At 35.0% G+C, this 21,237-nt stretch overlaps 1 pseudogene across 1 annotated transcript; it reads right to left on the bottom strand.

Annotated features, from left to right (window-relative positions):
- Positions 1-277: 277 nt before the first annotated feature.
- Positions 278-2,331, bottom strand: LOC149259179 (uncharacterized; annotated as a pseudogene). The gene is made up of 4 exons (XR_016246937.1): positions 2,132-2,331; positions 1,165-1,846; positions 630-1,028; positions 278-518 (listed from the first exon to the last, which is right to left on the bottom strand). The product of XR_016246937.1 is annotated as an uncharacterized LOC149259179 (transcript).
- Between the last annotated feature and the right edge of the window lie 18,906 nt (positions 2,332-21,237).

The raw sequence follows: 21,237 nt of genomic DNA, 5'->3' as shown, positions 1-21,237 counted from the left end.
ATGTAATGGATAAACTGATAAATATATTTCGGGAAGTTAAGCATCAGAATACAGACTGAATATATTTTGTTGGAAAACTAAAGGACATCCAAAAATGTAATGGATAAATTGATAAATATGTTCAGGTAAGTTAAGCATTAGAATACAGACTGAATATATTTTGTTTTTAAAACCATGGACTAAAGTTTAGTCTAAACCTTTCGAACCAAAACAAAAAAAAATTAGAAGGCATCACATTTTTTATGCTAATTTTTTTTTCAGCCTTGGGCGGAAGCTGGACATCACTCAAATGGCCTTGCAAGATTTTGTCAAATGCACTGCAATGTGCATATTTTAATCTCCCATGACTAACAAGAAGAAACCATTATCATGGGAATGGAAATTAGTGGTGTGGGCATACATGGATGAATGAAGGGAAGTAATTGGGTTCAGAAGAAATCAATTCATGTCATTTTCTTGAAAAGGGCTGCTAGAGACGTCAACATGTCCGTCACTGTTAACTCGCATCCTTCTTCCATCTGTGAGAAATAAAAAGTGAAGTATATTAGATAAGACTTTCAGTTAACTCCAAATCTGTAAAGAAAAAAGTAAAAGTACATTCATGGTGGGATGATGAAGCTATCGAATACCAGAGTATTAAATGTCAAATCGAACGTAGCTTCTGAAAATGAGAGAATGTTTGCATTCACCACTGTCAGCTGAAGTGCATCCAACTCTGCAACGAATTTCAGCAGCAAGCCTTTCCTTTTCTGGCAGTGGGCATGGATAAGAACATTTCTATTAGTAACGCGTATCTCAATCTCGGGAGTCAGCACTCCTCCCTCTGTCACATCTTTATCCGAGGACGACTCAATGGAAGGAGAAGAAACTTTGTTTGAAGACTGGTCATCGTTACAATGTTCCTTCTTCTTGACATACACAACTGACTCAACGGTTTTTTTAGGAGTCTGCTCTTCCAGTATCTTGATTTTATCCTGCAGCTGCTTCACATACTTTATGGCATCGCCAAGAACAGAGATTTTGTCCATCTGCATTATTTCATCCAATTCAGTTAGAACCATTGTAGCAATTACCAATCCATTCTTATAACTGGATTTACAGATATATTTCCAGCAGATTTTTAGGCCAGACTTTAGGGTACATATATATTGAGTAGCAAATTACCTTTTTGAGACCGGGAACAATGGCAGAAAGAGCAATGAATCTCTGGCCCAGTTTCTCACGTCGTTTCCTTTCAGCCATTATGTGCTCTTGACTATTCCCCGATGCTTTGTTTTGTACTTGTCTGCTGTGCCTGCTTCCAGCAGGCACGCTTGAAATTTGCATATCTGAAGGCTCATCGTTGCTCGGGAAGAATTGAGTTGAGGAAAAATTAGATGCATCGTTATTAGAGTGGCTAATATCTGAGATGCAGCTATGGTCATGCGCTCCAGAAGCAAGAATTTCTGTGTGCATGCATGGTGTCGTCAGGGTATGTCTGGTGCGCCTTGGGCTTGAAGAAGTCTCTGAAGTAATTCTCCAGTTGGATGCGTTGTGGGTTTTTCTGAGAATTTGGAAGATGAATAGGAGGAGGCGTAGAAAACTTGCTAGAGAATGCTTGTTGGCACTGAAAGGAGGAATAGGAATTTGGCTTGGATTGTTTGGCAGGTCGTTCATAGCCCAAACTTCCTCCGTATGGCCTTGCTCCCAAACGCGAAACTGTCGCTGGAAGCTTTAGATTTCTGGGATAGCCCGTCAAGGTGGACGTGAGGGATTGATAAGCAAAGTTATTGTGATAGCCCATCAACGCTTCCAGTTGTTCTGCTGTTGGTTCTGAGAATCCTACAAAATCTTGATCTTCTATTCCCTAAAAAACAAATAAATATATGACAGAGAATGTGTCATCTCTTTTATACAAAGAACTATAACTTGCCATGGGACAAAAGCTACATTCTCTACCTGTCTCGCGCTCACAACTAATGAATATACGCTTTTTAACAATCGAGACGAGTGGAACAAATCAGAACTAAATGGAAAACGGGGAATTACAAGGAGGAGGAGAACTATTTGTATGAATTGAAACAAAAGTTCAGCAACTATAAATATATTCCGGTAATAATATGAATCAATCAAACAGAAGAAAAGCTTATACCACTTTCGGCCACCACTGAGCGGATGACGTTTCCATCTTCCAAATGCTTCAAGCAACGTGTACTGAGCACAACTGTAGGTCTCAGTTGAAGTTGCAGAAGAGCATAATGCTAGAGTCAGTTAAGGGAAACAAATACAACCTTGTCGTTGGGCTTGATGATTGCTACAATCTACACATATAGTAAAGTACTAATGAGACGCAGTCTAGTACGAAAACTGTTATCATGGAAAAACACAATTGTTAATGGTTCCTTTCAGTATTGGGGATTTGGATGGCGAGGTTTTATGTTTCCGGATGTCTGCTACACTGAGAGGACCCGGGGACATATAGGTCCGAGACCAACTGATTCGTTGAACAACCGTCATGGACGTGGGCATCACGTGGAATCACCCGCACCCACCCTTTCTTCTTTCGAATAATTTTAAGAACACTTAAAGTTAGTTGGGGTTACCTTCCGTGATTTGGGCAGTATGATTGTTATGTGTTTTCGCTATATTATTAATTATAAATATATTTTAGTTTAGTTTCATATATTTTAAGATAATAATAAGTGTTTATTATTAATATTTTTTTAATAATTATGATTTATCAAATACTAAAAACATGTAAAATTTATTATTTAAGAAGTTTTGAAACTATTTAATGATTCATTATCAAAAAGCTTTAAGTGGTATCATTAATATATATTATAGTGTGTTTTTGGTTGTAAAAGTGCTTTATATTAATAGTTTTAAATATGATAATAATTATCAAAATGAAATAAGGTAAAGAATGATAATAATATTATTAAATTTAATAAATATTTATTAATTTTATTGAAATATATTTTTGAATTATTTTTTATAATTAAAAGTGTATTATCAATTTTTTAAATTCTAAGAAAAGCTTTTATTTATAAATTAAAACTCGTTGACTTTTCATTTATCAGATTATGCAGAATAAATTTATTATCAAACTTTAAAATATTAAAAATATTATTTTGAAAAAAAAATAATAATCTCAAAGTTTTAATTATTAAAATTTTAAATTTTAATAGGTAAAGAGGTTTTTTTTTAATTGAGCGTAGCAATTTTAGTTTTTAAATATACAAAATAAAAATGAAAATGAAAATAATATTTATATTTATATTTATGAACACATTAAATTATTATTTTATAATTTTTTAGTATTAATTTTTATATATTTAAATATTATAAATATTGTTTTTTGGCGATAATTATATTAAAATTTATTTGTCTATCTGTTTCGAACCAACAAGTGTGGTTCATCGTCATTCTTTCGAACCAACAAGTGTGGTTCATCGTCATTCAAATAGTTAGAAAGAAACAATTATAATTGACCACAAAGAATGGCTACAATTAACAAGGCAACAACTATATTTGAGTGGTGCAAAAGTTAATTAATTTGTTAGATATATTTATTTTTAATTCATATGTACTTAAATAAATCTCATTAAAAAATTTTTAACCTAAAAATTATAAGCCTAATAGTTTAATTACCCTCTTTATCTTTACTAATAATAAAAATTAAATAAACTCATAATAATATAGGGAATAAAATATTATTTTTATTAGATAAATAACTAATTAATTAATTTTATTACTATGCCTATTTTTATATAACCAAATATGATTATTATTATTATTATTAATAAAAATATTATTAATATTAAATATTAAACATTTTGATTGTGATGCATTTAAATTTATATAATTCAATAGTTTTATGAAAATATTTTTTTATGATATATGTTATTATAATTTAAATTAATTATATAAATATAAATTGAAATTAAAAACATAAATAATTTTTTTATATTATATTAAATTTATTAAATTAAATTAAATTTTATTTTATTTTTCCAAAATTTTTGAATATTTCACAATGTGTAGTTATCATCTTTTTATTGAAGAACCATGCTAATTTATATGCTTCCAATTTCATTAGATATATAAAAAAATATAACACCAATTCATAATTAAATTAGAATTTTCAAAATTCTAATAATTAATTATAAGGAAAAATATTATATCCATATTTTCTCATTTTTAATTTATAATTTTATTTAACTTATATAAAAATATTTGATATTAAATTATAAAAAATTATACATATATAATATTATTTTTTATAAAAAATAATATTAATTTTAAAAAATAAATATACAAAGTTTATATTAGATATATAATATATTTATTTGATTATATTATTGTTATATACAAATAAAATTTAACATTACGAAATATTCACTTTCATTTACTAGGTTTCCATTCAAAAATATTTAATTAATAAAAAATAAATATTATAAAAAACAAAATAAAATAATATAGTGTAACAATATATATATATATATATATATATATATATATGATTTCAACTATTATAATAAAAATATATTTTATTATAGTGTAACAATATAAAATATTATATATATATATATGATAATTATTATTTTATTATTAAATTATAATAAAATATGATAATTATTATAATAATTTGCAACAAGCTCTTTTCTTATGAATATATTATTATAAAAACAAATAATAAGTATATTCACATAAAAAGTAATTAAACATTATGAAATTATCACTGTATTATAATAAAATATGATAATAATTTGCAATATAAGAAGAAATTCAACATTATATTCAAACATAAGTTTTTTTTATAATTATATTATATTAGTATGAAATTCATATTATTATAAAAATAAATAATAAATATATTTATATATAACAAGAAATTAAACATAAGATTTTTCTTTTATAATTATGCTATATTATATTAGTATGAAAAGTCCTAGGTTATTGTTATATGATTTTTTTTATAACCATGTTATTATAAAAGTTAAGATAGTATAATTTAATTAAATTTTATTTAAATATTGTACAAGTTTTTAAATGTTTTGGAAAATTTTCAAAATAGTGAAGAGATTTATATATTTAAAAATACAATTTAAATGAAAAAGATTACAATTAAGTGAAAAATTTATGTCAAAACAAAATAAAATAATTAAAATATTTTTGAAAATTTTTAAAATATAATTTAAATAATAAAAAATACATATCACCAAAAACCATATCCCAAAACACGACAAAAAAATAAATAAATTAAAATGATTGAACTTAGCTCGTCATTACATTGGAACTTATTTATTACCTATTTTATTATTTATTTATATCTGCATACCATATTTCCATGTAAAATTGACCGAATATTTGAGTGTTTGATTCGAAGAACCAGAAGCGTAATAACGTGAATTTAAAGAGCACTGGGACCCACATCGACCTGCGCACACACATTCCAAGAAGTAGCAGACTAATAACGTGGTTGTGAAGAGAACTAGGACCACATCGACCGAGGACACGCTTACTCATTAAGTGAAATTGGAATCATTGAAGCACATTAATGATTTTTGGAGGGGTTCAAGGAGCAGGGATGTAAAAATAAAATAAAATAAAAACCTCAGGCCATGGTTTCTGGCCTCAATTATGGTTGCAGCACTGTCCATCAAGTTAAAAAAATCCAAACTACACCGAATTTATAGAAAATATTATTTAAAAAAGGTAAAATATAAATATTTGTCTCTCTGGTTTATGAATAAAGATAAAATATTCTTGAGGATTTAAAGTCAGAGTCTTTAAACTTATAAATAATTTAATGATATTTATGTATTTTAGCTTAATAATTATTATTTAATAGATTTTTCGAAAGAATTAGATATTTTATTTTTTATTTCATGTTTAAACATAATTATTAAATTTGGCTAAATAAAAAATTCGCTAATTTATTTGGATTTAGCAGAAATTACTAGTAAAATTTGATTTATGGTAAGTCAAGGGATCACAGACATTGGAAATATCAAAAAGGGTTTAATATATAAAGACATTAAAACTGATTTAATATAACTTTCTCCCAAATCATAAAAAAAACTATATGCATTGCAGCTTCCGTTCCTCAGCCAAGAGAGAAGGACCCAATCAAAGGGGAAACCCAAAGCAAAGTAACTCGAAGAAATCAAAATAAGATACAAAAGTTTGTGATGACTTAACATGGTGACATATTTCAGAGGTTAAAAATCAACACATAGCAACACATGTCATGAATGAAACACGATAATCTTTCTGCAGCACCCAACTCTTTTGAGGGCCCCACCAATCCTCCAGCCCATCATGAATTATTGTGCAGAAACAACAACATTAAATTGCGTGTAATTGGACAAAAAGCAAAAGTTTCGTTGTGCTGGTGTGAATTGGTTCCACGTCATTTCGTGTACGGTTAATTTGAGGGCTTTGAAATTCTGGTCATTTCTATGAAACACAGCAATTCAAGAGTCGTCTTAATCAATTGTGTCCAAGTGACGTAACACCAGGCGGGAAAAAGCATGTGCATCTAGTTTCGTGTGTGATCAGGAGTGTTTAAATAATGGAAAGTGATTTATTTAATTATATTTTTATTATATAAATTGTGAAGTTTAAATTATGATAAATTTTGAGATGTTTTGAAAGATTAAATAATTATAATTATAAAGTTAAGTTAGATATTATTATTTTGGTTGTTATTTTTAAAATTTTATTTTATATTATAAAGCCAAGTTTACCTTAATTATTTAACAAAAATTAATTGAAAAAATAATAACATAGAATTTTTATTTTAATATAGGGTTATTTTTATTTTTATTTCAAATTTACTTTAACTACTCAACAAAAATTGATAAAAAAATAATAATGTAGAATTTTTATTTTAACATAGGGTTATTTTAGTTTTATTTTATTTTGACTCAAAATATTCACATAACATAACATCACATAAATGTTGAAAATGCAACAAGAAAATCTCAGTTTGACTTTGCCTTGGTCAAACTAGAGAAAATTTGAATTTCTATTTCAATAGAAATCTTGGAGGTAGTTAACTCAAGTTACATGGCACTTGTCACTTAGTTAACTCACTTAATTCGAGTTGGGAAGCTTGATTTCATTTCAGTATGATTGATTGCTAATTTATAACAATCTATTTCAGTTAATTTGAGTTATTGTTAGTTAAACTAGTTCTAATAGAAGAACTAGTGGAAGTGAAGTTGTGGAAGTGGAACTTCAACCATAGTCAATAATCAACCACTTCACTGATCAATCATCACAAAATAATTGTTTAATGTAGAGAATTCAAGTTACCCACTTGAGATGGAGATTCCATGGCAGTGTACTATCAATTGTAGCATATTCCAATGTGTACAGGTGGTGCATGCAGTCAGAGGAAGGACTTAGAGGAATTGCGCAATTCAGTAGTGGGAAATTCCTAAATAATAGGGACCAATTTCCTAGAGGAACAACACAAGGAAATAGGAGCTTGGGGGGCTTGAAAATTGGCTAAGTCTTGGCCAGAGTCAGTCAGTCACGAAGAGGGATAGACTATACACTTGTAGGGTGTGCTCAACCTTGAGAAAGCATAAGTATTTCATCTCTATTCTCTTATTAATGCAATACAAATAGGAAGGGGTTTTGAGCAGTTTCTTTCCCCTAGATAAATCTATGTGCATGCGTGATGTTTCCTTTTGCATGTCTATTATTTATGTTCTATATGGTGAATTAACTTCTGTAAATTAGTAGAGTAGCTTCTAGTCTTGTGATTTAGTATATTCATTAGCATTTTTAAATCTACACTCATCAGGTGCTCAATACTTAGCTCAAAATCAAAGTTCTCAAAATGGCTCAAAACTTGAACAACCGCATCCGCCTCGGAAAAATGATCCTAATGCAACTAGTTTCAATGAAAACCGAGTTCGTATGAGAAAGTTATTGAGTTCTGTTCGCTTTGCTAAATAGGGAAAATTTACAAAAAAATGCCTAGTCACTGCACAACCACTAGTTTGTACTGCTGACATGGCAAGTGACTAGGTAGGGTCAACTTGGTCAGCATTCAATCATGTCTCGATAAGTGTCGTGTTCTTATTTGGTTTCAGATTGGTGACGTGGCACAAGACCAATGAGAGAATGCCAAGTGGCAAGTCGGAGGCCGCCACGTGGAACAACGACCTAGGTAGAGGGCAGTTCAAAAAAATATATTACCCCAGCCCTAGGGTTTGACCCCACAACCTCCTACCTGTAGACCAAGCCTTCAACCAAATTCACTACTGGTTGTCACTTAACCGTATGGTGGACCATTTGTATTTGAATTTTATTGCATTTGGAATGGGCGGTTAGGAGGGCAAGCCCGCAAGCCAGCCCTCCACATGTGAACAAGCTATAGTTACCAGAAAGAGTTAGGCATGTGGCTCCATAAATCGTCACCCCAAAAATTACTGCTAAGCCATGTGAACACATATCAAGGTTTGTGGATATGGTTATGTTAACCTCTAGTGGCTCCAAAAATCCAATGGTCTATGCGCTATGTGTACGCACATCACGATTTACGATTAAGGTTAGTCAACCTGACGGTGAGCGGATAATGCCACTAACCACATCATGTGAACCCTCCACAGAGACTGCCAATGGTTTCCTAATCTGTGTGATTAGTGCTAATCTCCCAGTTAAACATGGGTTAGCATTTAATTAATCTAGAGTTAAACTGGTAGAGTTTTAGCGGACTCCACCATTTTTGGCACCAACCACAAAATTAGTGGCCTTAACTGGAGTTATTCTAGTTTTAGAGGAGATTTTCTAGGGAAAAAATGTGAGAGGCATAACTAGAGCAATTTTTGACCAAATTGAGCTTAGGAAAAGGTGTTCCTAGTTAATTTTGACATTCTGAACACATTGGTGTAGGTATCAGGAGTAGTAGAGTTTTGTAAACATAATTTTTTCCATATTGAGCTAATATAGAGGCCCAAGACATGGAAGCTGGACCAAGGAGATGTAGCCAAGGAGGGGTGAACTCCTTCATCAAAACACTGCGTTAAAGTGTCTCTTTGATGGTTTACTGTACTTTTTATTGCTGATGTTCAGCATTGTTCTTTTAAGCTATTTTTCTTATGAATGTCACTTTAAACTTGATGAAATTTACTTGTTTCAATCACCAAACTACCTAAAGAAATCTATGTACAGGAAGCAATGAACAAGCATGTGTTTATAAATTAGTAATTAAAATTAGCACAACAAAAATAGCATTCAAAAACAGATCAAGTTGGTATTAGAGCAAAGGTTGATTTGCTTGATTGCTTGAGTTGTATGCAATTAGGGTTTTAATGGTTGCAAAATTGTGATGCTTACAAGGTTAAAGTTACAGAGAGGATAAGGGAAACTGTTGGTTGCAACTCCTGAGGTTATGCCTAGAAGAAGGAGAGCCACAAGGTCGCAATCTCTGCAACCCAAGGTTCCAATTCCAGTTGCACTTGAAACTCCTCAAGTTTTGCCTTCAACTGAGATTGAAGAGGTACAAACAGTACTAGTTTCTGAGTCTGAATCCACAGCCATTATGTCTGGAGAAAGAGAGCCTAAAGGTCCTTATTCTTCAGAAGAAGAATTCAAGAAATATTTCTACACTTTAACAGAGATGGTTAAAGTCCTCTATGAAGAGAGGAACACTAGAATGGTTGGAGAGAGTTCTAAACCTCCACATGGAGAAGGAAGCTCAGAGGATACAAAAGATGAGAAGAAGGATTCAAAGGGTAATGGTGGAAAGCCACCTCCATCTCCATCATCCTCATCATCTTCATCATCTCACACTAGCATCATCTTCCACTACCACCACCGAAATTGTCCATACTCGTTCAAAAACTCGAAAAGGAAAAACTCCCTTACTCAAATTGGACATTAAGTTTTAACTTCCCATGTACAATGGTGAAGTGAATGGAGAAAAGTTAGACAATTGGATTCAACAATTGGAGGTATATTGTAGAATTCAGAACCTTCAAGAAGATGACATAAAGATCTAGTTGGCTTCATTGAGGCTAGAAGGAGAAGCATTAGTCTAGTGGGAAGCAAAGACTCAAGAGGAAATGTGAATTCATGTTAAGATATCCATTTCTTGGGTTGAATTTGTTTCTGCAATTAAAAGGTAGTTTTACCCTTTAGCCTATATGCAAAAATCCATTATGAGTTGGTAGAATTAGGCAGCTCAAAGGCCAAACACTCCAATACTATACCCAAGAGTTTAGAAAGAGGGCATTGTTGTTAGGAGTAAACTTGAATTCCCAAGATACATTGTTGAAATTGGGGGTTTACATTCCTATTTGAAACATACTATCCTTATGTTCAATCCAAGCAATTTGGATGAGGTTTGTGTGCAAGTCACGCACCTTGAAGCAAGGGGAAAGAACATTTAGGAAGAGGGTAGTAAGAAGAAGTCAATCAAGGATAAGGATAAAGAGAAGGGGGGTGGGGGGGATGGAAGGGAAAGAAGAATGCCAATGTGAAGAAAGAAGGGGAGGAAACCATATGCCAACATTGTTCCAAAGTTGGGCATGATGAAGCCCATTGTTGGAAATTACATCCCGAACTAAGGCCCAAGAAACAAAACAATAAGGGAAAACAAAAGATGACCGCTACCACACAACATGACCTTGGTTCAGATTTTGGTGATGAGACCAAGATTTCAGCTATGGTCACAAAAGGGAAAGAAGATGTTTCAAGCATTAGTTCCTCAAACAATCAAAACAACACTCCAAATGAAGAATCAAGAATAGAGTTGTTTCATGTAAGGGTAATTTCAAATCATACAAATATTGATGCATTATTCGATAGTGGTTCACAATCAAACTTAATTTCAGAAGACTTGGTCAAAAATCTCAACCTTGAAATTGTACCTCATCATAAGCCATATCCATTGGGTTGGATAGTTAACAATGCAAACTTATAGGTTACAAGGATTGTGTTTGTTCAAGTTCGCCATTAATGAAAAGTTCATTGATGAAGTTGAGTTAGATGTAGTTCCACTTGATATCTCAGGAATCATTTTGGGTAGTCCATATTTGTATGATAGGAAAGCAGTATTTCTCAAGAATGGGGTGGAGTACATCGTGAGAGCCCATCGCAAAAAGCTGAACATTTCTTTGGTTAATGTAGGGTAGATGAAGAGACTAGTAAATGCAAGTAAACATTTTGTGCTTCTCATGATCAAGAAAAAGAATGATATTGATTATGAATCTTTTGAAGGTTGTGATGACAAATTGAAATCTGATTTGTTTGATGTGGTAAGAAAGCATGGCGAGATGTTTCAAGAACCAAAGGGGTTACCTCCCAAGAGGGGAATTCAGCATGAGATACAACTGTAGCAGGATGTTCCACTTCCAAAAATTGGCATGCATCGCATGTCGATTATGGAAATCAAGAAGAAATTTCAAGAATTGCTGAACAAAGGTATCATACGCCCATCTACTTCGCCATGTGGTTCGCCCATTGTCTTGGTGCCAAAGAAGGATGGGACTTGGTGCATGTGTGTGGATTTCCGTGCATTGAACAAAATCACGGTAAAGAATCGTTATCCACTCCCAAGAATTGATGATTTGCTTGATCAGTTGAGGTATGCAAAGTATTTCACTAAGTTAGATTTACGAAGTAGTTATCATCAAGTTAGAATAGTTGAAGAGAAAATTTGGAAAACTGCATTTAAAACTAAACAAGGATTGTTTGAGTGGCTTGTTATGCATTTTAGCCTTACAAATGATCCAGCTACTTTCATGAGAGTAATGAATGATGTATTAAGACCATTTCTAGATGACTTTGTCATTGTGTCTTATATGATATACTCATATTCAACAAATCCAGAGATGGACATGTCATGCATGTAAACAAAGTACTTGATGTCTTGAGAAAAGAATAGTTGTTTTTAAAGATGTTGAAATGTGAATTTGGCAAGACTTCTTTAGTGTATTTGGGACATATTGTTGGAGGAGGTGAGTTGAAGATCGACCACTCTAAGGTTGAGGTCATTCTGAATTGGCTTAAGCCCAATACAATTACAAAGGTAAGAAGCTTTTTAGGGGCAACATAATATTGGAGAAAGTTTATTGCTATTTTTTCTTCCATTGTAGCTCCATTACATGCATTGACAAGTGTCAAGAAATTCTTCCATTGGGGAGATGTACAACAGAAATAATTTAATGCTTTGAAGCAAAAGATCAATTCAACATGGTATTTTCTCTTTCGAATCTTAGACAACCTTTTGAGATTCAAATGGATGCTAGTGATTATGCCATGGGAGTAGTTCTTATGTAGCATGGTAAGCCCATTTCATTTCATTTTGAAATTTTTAGTGGAGCTGTAAATAACTATCCCACTTATGACAAAGAACTTTACGCATTGGTATAAAGTGTCAAAAAATGGAAACACTACTTGATGGGAAAAGAGACCATTATCCATACTGACCATCAACCATTGCAGTACTTATAGTCACAGTCAAAGTTGCAGCAATCACGACATTTCATATGGATGGGTTTTCTACAAAAATTTCATTTGGTTATCAGGTACAAAAAAGGAATCTACAACAAGGTAGCTGATATGCTTTCAAGGCCTATTGTAAATTCATCTATTATACTCAAGCATAATTTGTTTTGCATGAAAGTTACATTGAACAATATGCAAATGATAGTGACTTTCAAGATATGTATGCAAGCTTGAGTGAAGGAAACCAAATTGAAGAGTTGGATTATCATGTACATAAAAATTTGTTGTATCATTTGGGCAAGTTGTGTATTCCACAGGGAGAAAGAAACAGTATCATAAGGGAGGTGCACACTTCATTGATTGTTGGACACTTTGGTGTAGGCAAGACAATAGCAAATCTCCAAAGGTATTGTTATTGGCCACACATGTTTGATAATGTTTCTCGTTTTATAAGAGGATGTTCTTTGTGTGTAACAAGTAAGCCTAGCAATAGGAAACTTGGATTTTACACTCCACTTCCTGTACCTTCACGTCCATGGGAGAGTATCTCAATTGATTTTGTAGGAGGTCTTCCATTGTCAAGGAAACGTCATGATTACTTGTATGTAGTTGTAGACATGTTCAACAAAATGTGCATATTAACACCAAGTAAAAAGAAAATTACAACTGAACAAATAGCTTACCTTTTCTTCCAAAACATTTGGGTTCATTTTGGTCTTCCTACTTCTATTGTAAGTGACCGAGATTCTCAATTTGTTGGGATTTTTTGGTCGAATTTGTGGGACATGATGGACACAAAGTTGAAGAAGAGTACAACCGTTCATCCGCAAACAGATGGAAAAATTGAGGTGGTTAACAGAAAAATCATTCATCTTCTTAGAGGATATTGTAGCAAACATCCCAAGCTGTGGGATGAACAATTTCATTACATACAACATGCATACAACAGGGAAAATCATTCTTCCACAAACACATCGCCATTTGAGGCATGTTATGGGTACTTTCTAAGATCGCCGTTGGACTTCATCTTTGAGAAAGATGTTGTCATTGATGGTCACAGTGACATTGATAAGGCAAGGAAGTTCATAGAGAAAATTCAGTTGATACATCATATAGTGCATGAACAACTTGAGAAAAGTCAAAGAAACTATAAGGCAAGGCATGAAAAACACCAGGTTGATCACAAATTTCAAGTTGGAGATGAAGTTTGGTTATATATTAGCAAAGAGATACTTCAAGGGGAAGGTAAAAAGCTTAAGCCAATCCGTTATGGTCCTTTTAAAATTCTGGAAAATATTGGTAATAATGCATTTAAGCTTTATTTACCTCCTTATATGAAAATATACTCTGTTGTTAACGTTGAGAATTTGAGATTGTTTGAGCCTCCTTTGATTGATGATTAAGGAGAGCATGTTCAGCTGCCATCAATAAATGATTTCTTGCCAGAATATCTTGATGAACTTCAATAGGACGTCATACTTAACAAAAGAACAATGACTTCGAAAAGAGGGGATGTCGAATACCTTAGAGTGGGACTTAAGGAATAAAAGCCTTCTAAAGCCAAATGGTTGTAGATCGAGAGGGTGAGGGAGCTGTACCCTCACTGGTTGAACAATTAATAGTATCTTTTGGGGTCCAAAAGGCTCCTAGTGGGGAGAATTGATCAGGCATTCAATATTTAGCTCAAAAATAAAATTTCTTAGAATGTCTCGAAACCTGAATGACCTCGCCTGTCTTGAAAAAATGATCCTAATGCAACTCGTTTCACTGAAAACAAAGTTCATATGAGAAAGTTATTGAGTTCTATTCACATTGCTAAATAGGCGAAATTTGCAAAAACAAATTCCTTGTCACTAGACAGTGTTGTGGCCACAACCACCACCCTATCAAAACCTACCTTGGTAGCAATTTCGAATGGGTCCCCTAAAGTTGATCTCTCACCTCTCTGAATGATCTGTTTTATCCCAGAGACTTTAACTCATTGCCGAGCCAAATCTCTAATTCCTAATGGTTAAGCCCCCCTCTTTAAACATCTACTGCATGATCTATTTATAGCCCTTTCTAGTCCTTCATTCATACCCTCCATCGGCACCTTTTCAACCCTCAAAAACCTTCCATCACACCTTCATCTCCATTATAACTCTTTATAATAAAAATACTCAAAAAAATGCCTAAATCACCCCTTTTCGCCTATCAGAATCAACACTAAGGCATGATGCGTACCACTATACTCCAGACCCGACGACTTTATTAACCATATTATATAAATATCGGGTCTGGAGCCCCATCGCATATCACAATCGGCCAAGTCCTAAGGCTATATATAAAAAAAAGCGCACCTGTCTTCTGGACCCGATGGCTCTATTAACTGCAATATATATAATATCAGGTCTGGAAACATATCACATATCACTATCGGCGGGATCCCAAGGCTATATATATATATATATATATATATATAGAAAAAGCGCACCATTTTTCCAGACCCAATGGCTTTATTAACTGCAATATATATATTATCAGGTCCAGAGCCCCGATCGCATATCACAATCAGTGGAACCCAAGAGCTTTATATAAGGTGCGCTGTGATATTTTGGACCCGTCGATAACAATCAATTCAGGTGCATAAATTTTGAAGTCCGGCTATACGGCCCAGCCGCAAGTTTTCCCATGTATTCCTTTGTATTTTCGATAAAACGTTCCGGACCCGATTTTCAAAGGAGAGTGTTATACTATGGACCCGAAAGGATTATTAACCCAGCTCATATGTATTTCAGGTCCACCTCCCCAATCACTTATCACAATCAGCAGAGTTCATGGTTTATATATAAAGCGATTTGCGATACGGCAGACCCGTCGATGATTATAGGCTTCGGTATATAATTTTTGAAATCCGACTGTACGACCCGACTACAAGTTTTCATGTATATTCCTGTGTATTCGATAAAAGGCTGTGGTCACGATTTTTAATGAAAATCCCATATGGCAGACCTGACAATGGTTATAGATCCAGTACATAAATTTTGAAGTCCACCTTACGATTTGGCCGTTGTTTTCCCATGTTTTCCTGTGCATTGGCAATATGTTGTGGCCGGGGTTTTCAAAAGGGAAAGCTTATGTTGCGGATCTGAAGGGATTATAAAACACAACTCATAAGATTTGAATTTTGGTTGTATGGCCCGACCACGGGCTTTTCCGTGTTTTCCTGTGTCAATTTTCTCCACCGTTGATCTATCCTTCGTGGATCCAACAGTCCACACAAATTTCAAGTGAACGAGTTGCTTGAGGAATACCCGCTCGAAAAGCGGTATCCTCTTTCCTCATAAGCTGCTATGTGTCGCTTGAAGAGTGGAATCGGGGGCCTTCCTTGCAATAACGGTTACCACTTAGACCCCTTTTGAAATACCATCCAGTTCAGTGTTATGCAATGATTTTCAATGTAAGTTGGATTTTGTTTTTTTTTAGCATTTTATCATATTTGCATAAGTATGACTGATGATTGGTTATCTCTGCAGGTGAGGACTGAGAGAAGGCAAGAAAGGTCGAAGAATGGATGCATAAGCTTCAAGTATGACTCCAGATAAAAGACGCATGAGCGAATACGAAGAGTCACCTATGCAGATATGTTTTATTTAAATATTTGACTTTAGGCGTTGGCGGTCATCTTTCCAGGTGTTGCTTGTGTATTCTGAAGGTGAAAATTGCTCCAAGTTTCATCATGAAGAGATGATACACAATCATCCTCTTCTAATCAACATCTATTCATTTCACCAGGGAAATGAAGCACTCCAGTGACAGGAAACGCCTTATACGTGTTAGCAGTGACACCGATGGCTCTATCTCTGTGTATTCTGATCGGTATATTGAAAAGAACAGGGGAAGATGAAGCGCCAGGGCCTAAGGAATAAATATTACCTCCAGATAGGAGGAAATGGATTTTTGTTTGGAGAAAACATCTTTGATTTATTGTGAATAAAGAGGACTGTTTGGTTCAAGAAGGAGCTTGTGTTTCAGATTTATTTTCCTTTTCGTGCATATGTTTAGAATCAGTGTGTTGTTGATGGCACGAAGATAGATGTGATTTGCTTTGTGCATATTGTTAATTACCAGTTCATGGTTGTCCTTGGTTATTTAATGTAATTCAATAGCATTGATAATTCTTGAAAGGTTGTTGATTCCAGACTTTGTTAAACATGAGTTGCAAGTGTTATTTGTATGGAAAGGAATGTATATTCCTGTATAAGTAATTGGATTGTGATTAGGATTTAATACAACCCTGTTCTTATTTAGACCAGTAATTGATTCATTTGGACTTGGGATTCATATATGATGTTTAACCTCCTTTTGTTTTGCTCCTGCAGGATAGATTAGAATAGTTAGGACTAGATTAGAGTAGCTTAAGTAGTTTAGATAGGATTTGATTCATACAGTTTAGCATTTCCTTTTGCTAATCTAATTGAAGTCTTCCTCCAGCAAGTCATCTCCCAACACTTATAACAGTTCACAGGGTCCTTTAAAACCTGTTGGAACTATCCACTCCAAATGAAAGCAGATCTAATTGGGATCTGTGATCAGGTTAATTCCCCTTGTTGGTATAGCGAAAATTCGCCATGTCAACAAATTGGCGCTAGAAGGAGGGCATGAACTACTGTCTGTAGATTTTTATGATTTCATCTATAAGTGCCACACATGGACTCAAAAATATTAATGCATGGATCGTGAAGGCCGAAAAGACCCTTCCTCCCATTCCAAAAAGACTCATTTCGAAGAAGAGACACTGTGGGAGTATCCTGTCACTCAGGGACAACCAGTCAGAATGCTTACTTGGGCTTACGCTCATTCCCTCTCTCAACTCCTGATCTTTCACTCTTTACCTACGACAACTAAAATAAAACCAAGGATTTGTTCCATAAATGAAGAGACATCTGCAACCCCGTCTCTTGAAGATATTGTGCTTCAATCCTTACAAAGTATCGACACTCCCTGGGAATAAACTCCTGAAGATCTACTCTCTTAAGGAAATCCCTGGCCTGATTTGGGAAGTCTTAATAAAGAAAGCCTTGAAGAAATCTTCAACCAGAACATCCCTATCTGCGATATGGCTAATATTCCTCAACCAGGTGGGAACCAACTCCCACCTCCTCCTGGAGCACTCCCTCCCTAGCTCGCTTAGGACGCCGTAGCAGTACCTAGGCAGCAGCATCCCTTACCCAAGAATACAGAAAGAGTACTGCCTAAATTCAACCTTGAGCGAGGAGACACTGTTGATAACCATATTCACTCTTTCTTCCTGGCCGTGCGCATGCTGGGGGTAGCTGATGAAGATATAGTATGTTGCCTATTCCCTTTTACCCTGATTGGTGCAGCTTCCACATGGTACTTTAGCTTGAGAACAGGATCAATCACCTCGTGGGCTGCCTTTCAACAGGCCTTTTTAGAAAAATATGGCGATGAAAAAACCCCTGCGGCCTTAGTTCTAGAACTATCTTGTTTGAAAATGGAAACCAAAGAAAAGGTCAAGGATTTTAACATCCGGTTCAATACCTTGTTTAACAGAATCCTGAATAATGCTAGACCTAGTGAGGAGGTGCTCATGGAATTCTACATCACTTCTCTCCTTGTCCCTATTGTGATGTGGGTCAAATGGAGTAACGCACAAACCTTACAAGGTGCTATTGATGAAGTAGTAAAAGTCGAGAATGAAATACTCAGTCTCATAGCATGCCATCACACAACTGGAGAAAAGAAAGCCTCTCAAGCATCTAAGAAGAATAATGGGAGTGATAACAAATGGTATGAAACCAAATAAAAGGATACCACAGATGTGGAAGTTTTGCATCAGATCATTAAGAAACTGATAAACACAGACATTGAGATGAAAAGGAATTCTGGAGAGAGTACAAGCGGGAGTGGAGGAGAGTATAACAACAGAAAACCTTTCAAACCTTTCTATCGTAAGAAGACAGAAGGTGGTCATGGTCCACTTGCACTTCCTGCTCCACTCAATTAAGGGAATTTAAATATAGAAGAGTTGGCTCTTATTAGATTGCTCCTTAACAAAGAAGAACCTATAGTGGAGCTAGAGCTAGAACAAGACGATGAGGAAGAATACCTGTTATCGGGAAATCTAGTGTCTATGCAGAGCTGCTAGTCCCACTAAGATGGGTAGCTATCTTAGAAACAAACAGATTAAAGTCACTTGTTTTTCCTTTACGAGAGAGAGATGGGAAAGAAGCAGAGAGTACCAACCTCAGTCTTCTGCTTAGCTGCTTGCTTGTTTCCTTTCCCCTTTGACAGAATCTTGCCACTGCTTCCTTACTTGTCCAGCTTCAAAGAGCACCTGTAGATTCAAAGCAACATAATACCATCAAAGCATAGAGATATTTCACTGTAAAAAATATAGGATCAGATATATATTGGCCATACAAATGCATATAACAAATATAATATTCAGAGATACACATGAATATGGAGGAAAAATCAAATAGCTTTATTAGTAAAAGTCATAGAAGAGAGGATTACAACCACTTGGTCTGACCCAGCGCCATCCTCCCAGATTGAAAGCACTCTTCACCTCACACAAAGCAAGATCACCCAACAATGTCTTCAAAGAGAAACCAGTAGCACCTCTTTGCAAATTACCAAATTCCAACCCCTGGATCTCTTGGATGAGGGATCCATTTATAGATATTTGCAGGGGGTTGAGTTAGCTTCTGGGATTTTGATTAGTGTCATATCTCTGATAGTTCTTGGTTCCACATGGATATTTTAGATCTCTTACTCATCCTTGGGCGAACTCAGAGAGGCGAGTGTCAAATGAGCAGTTTCTAGAAGATTCTTTGGGTTTCCACCTAGCAAACTGCTTGTGCCATTTGTCTGCTCTCGCTCATCGCACCCTATGAAAGGGTTTTCCAGTATGCATCACACTTTTTTCATGTGGCAGGTGAGATGCATTGCACCTTTAGCATTGGGCAGTCTGTATGGTCCTACTTTGACCAGTTCTGAGTATATTTTCATGGAAAACTTCTGGGAGGTGATGTAATCAGCTGACCTTGCTCCTTTAGGGTATGAAACAACACTTTTAGGGACTTAGAAGCCCTTGGTTTATGGACATATGTGATTGGGGTTGAAGTGCCCAAATATGTCTATAACAGTTGCCCCCTAAAGCATGAGGTCATAAATCCTTTGATGTCGGGTGAAATGCTTTATAGTGAGGATCCGAGGTTTTTCGCACTGGAAGGTGACCTGTAATAAGATACAATACAATACATTATCTTCATAATATTTCCATGATCTGGCTGAGGCGGGCATTCCCACGCTCAGCTTGATAAATTCATTTTCATGTACATAGGATAGAAAATCTTTTGTGTGCAGACTGATGATTCTGGTAGAGCCATCATCCCTTAGTTTGGATGATTATCCATGCAACAATGATGTACATTTGATGTCTTTATTTTCCTGAATATATCGCAGCCCGGATGGATGAAACTAGATCCAGGGTCTTCAAAAACTCGTTCAATCTTCACCCGAAGTCCAAGTCGATCCATGTGAATAGGTGTTCTGATGTTGAACATGGAAAGATATCGCCTGATTACCAGCCAATGATGTAAGTTGTTAACAGATGCAAGAGGAATCATCGATAATGCTGATGACCCTCAAGGTACTGCAGTACAATTCTGCTATGAATACATGAGTTGATGTTGAACACCACACAAAATCTTTCGGTCGAAGGCCATTAGTGTAAACCTGTCGCCGGAAGTGAGAAACTTGCCATTGAGGCATGCAAGCTTCAAAGTACTGGAAGGGTTGTCCCTAGGTCGGATTCTTGGATAATGAACTGATGTTGACAAGAAGTGACCCATCGTAGGAGGGAATTAATGGATCCCACATCTATGACACGGAATGGAGCAAATGATTTTGTAGAGGTGAAAACAATATGATGATACAAGGTTCAGGGTGGCGGTCATGAAAGAATGAAGCGTGAAGGTATTGTAGCGGATGAGACACAAGCTGGGTAGGTGAATTCTTTGAGTGACTTCTCTTGAACATATCGACGACACTGAAATGGATTGGTAGCATTAACCCCAAAAGTGGATGGTACGGTGGACCAATGGCGATATGACCGGTGAACGAAATAACCCAACTCGACTCAATCATGGTGATGGAGTGAAAGTGTCATGTTCAAGAGCGACCTACTACCAATAAAGTTTCTTCAAGTTTTCTTCCCAATTTTCCCTAGTTATTTCTGACCAGTACCTCTTTATTTTTGTCAAGCTTGAGGAGGATAACATATGCTTGTTCTATAATTTTCCCTTCGGGCAAACCCGTCGCTATGTTTTAATGAGCCTAGCGACAATGAAACTCGCTCTCGTCTGAATGGACAAGTTTTTCGCTATTGTTTTAACGAGTTTAATGACAAGGATAACCCGGTCCTTTTCAATTTTAGAGAGTCTGAAAAAAGACGAAAAGAAGACTCCAATATTCCTTTTTCGTAACATAATTCCTTAAGTCTGAAAAAGTATAAAACAATGCGAAAGGGATGTCTTTTCGATAGTTTTAACGAGACGAACAAGACAAACGCTCGATCTTTTTGTGTAATAATACCTCAGGTCCAAAAAGATTAAAATCTAGAGGAGGGATAGCACTTCCAATCACTTTAACAAACTGGAGAGGCCAATTGCTCGGCAATCTTATCATATTTTACGAGTCAGACGAAAAGAGCTTAAAGGAGACTGGTTTTTGGAGGAATGAGTGATGTTTTCAGATAGCAGCTGGTTCTAGGTAAGG

This window comes from Pinus tabuliformis, chromosome 6, assembly GCF_031772625.1.
Source record: "Pinus tabuliformis cultivar Carrire ecotype Pingquan chromosome 6, CPIR1, whole genome shotgun sequence".
Lineage (NCBI taxonomy): Eukaryota > Viridiplantae > Streptophyta > Pinopsida > Pinales > Pinaceae > Pinus > Pinus tabuliformis.
Note: the sequence above shows the minus strand (reverse complement) of the source record. Positions and strands in the feature narration are given on the sequence as shown.